Source organism: Oryzias melastigma, unplaced genomic scaffold (genome assembly GCF_002922805.2).
Source record: "Oryzias melastigma strain HK-1 unplaced genomic scaffold, ASM292280v2 sc00816, whole genome shotgun sequence".
Classification (NCBI taxonomy): domain Eukaryota; kingdom Metazoa; phylum Chordata; class Actinopteri; order Beloniformes; family Adrianichthyidae; genus Oryzias; species Oryzias melastigma.
The window spans coordinates 1-1,959 of record NW_023417403.1 but is presented as its reverse complement, the minus strand read 5'-3'; positions in this window follow the sequence as shown (position 1 = coordinate 1,959).

Below are 1,959 nucleotides of genomic sequence, written 5' to 3'. Positions count from 1 at the left end.
GTTAGGCTAATAGCTGTTTTAACTAATTAAGGGTTTTTTTCAGTTTTTAAGCTATTTTAAAGTTTAGTAATTTTTTTAGCTTTTTCTACTTGGCTTTTAGCTATTTTAGCTGGCTATCAGCTTCCTCATTTTCAGCTATCTTCAGGGATTTCAGCTTTCACCTTTAGCGTTTTTAACGATCAATTTCAGTAACTTCTGCTATCAGCACTCTCATCTTTAGCGGTCAAATTTTACAGAATCACACTTACATTTTTGCAGGTGATGCTATATATTTAATTCATAATTATGTTAAAAAGTTATGGTTTTAAAGTTAAAAAAAAATAGAGTTTTTGTGTGTTCAATATCCTGTTTGGCCCACAAATCAATGTTTTTAATTTTGGTCCCTGTGTATTATGGAGTCTTTTGTTTTTTCATAGATTTTTCAAATGTAATTACATTTATTAAAAAACATCAGGTGACCTGTCCCACCAGAGGCTTGAACACTGGACCACAGCTACACAATGATAAAAATGCACATCACTCTGTTCCCTGAACTGCTTTGAGACTTTCAGATCACTGCTCATCCCAACCCACAGACCAAACCTGAAATCATCTAAGCCCAAAGTGAAGAGATGGACGGATGAGTCAAAGATGCAAAATGCAAAGATCAGAACATCTTTGAAAATGCTTCCTCTGACCCAGATGAACTGACTGACACTGTGACATCCTAGATCAGGTTTTGTGAGGACATGCCTGTGCAGACCAAAACCCTCCTCAAATTCAACAACAGACAATGGTTTACAGCTAGCTGAGGCCACTAGGTAAGGACAAGGAAGAGGCCCTAAGGAGTGGGGATCGTGACCTTTAGAATTAGGTCAACAAGCTGACAGAAGATTACGGCAGCTAAAAGGATCTACATACACTGCAAAGTTGACCAGTTTTCTGCAGTTTTCTGCAGTTTGGAAAGTCCTGCAGACCCTCATGAGAAGAGATTCCCCACCCCCACCCTGCAGAGAGTTACCACCTAGCTGAAGATCTCAACAACTTCTACTCAGGTTTCAATGGACCATAGCATCCCCTCCCCCCATCACTTCCAATCTAAAGGAATGACTTGTTACATCAACTTTCTTCAGACTGAACCGCTAACCTGGACTGATTAAATGAAACGAAACTGACAAGCAGAAGATCAGGAGGGTTCCAGGACCTGATGGAGTGTCTCTATCCTGTCTGAAAGTTTGTGCTGACCACCTGGCTCAAACTTTCACCCGCCTCTTCAACAGCTCCACCATCATCCCAGTTCATAAGAAGTCCCCTCTCACATGGTTAAATGACGTGGACGATACAGTCAACATAGCTCTCCACTACATCCTACACCACCTTGACTCTGCAGGGACCTATGCATGCATCCTGTTTGTGGACTTCAGCTCTGCATTATACCATCATCCCAGAGCTCCTCCATCAAAACATCACCGCTGTCTCAGCAGCTGCTGACCATCTTCTACACTGTTGTAATCCATTCTGTCCTGACCACATCATGGATTGGTTTGGACTGACTGAAGAGAATCCTAAGATCTGCTGGGACCTGTGTCTGTACTTTTTTGTTTATTTTTCAATTCAGGAGCAGAACCTCCTCATAAGACTCCTGAAGGAGCAGAAAATCACTTCAAAATCTTAAGTGTTCTTTATCCATCTAATGATAACCTTCATAATAAATTAAATATTGACACAAACACGTACACTTGTTGCAGCAATGACATATAAATAGTTGAGCAACTTTTTCATTCATTATTATTAAAAATGTGAGAAATCCAAATTTTTCTGGTATGATTTTCAGTTTTGGTTAACCTGCAAGAGTGTTCATTTCCCCTTTTACATTTAAAAAAAACTGTTAGATTTGGTCTGCAAACAGAAAACAAAAGCAGAATTTGGTATTACTACTTAAACATTTGCAAAATTTGATGTACATAAATGTCATTTTTT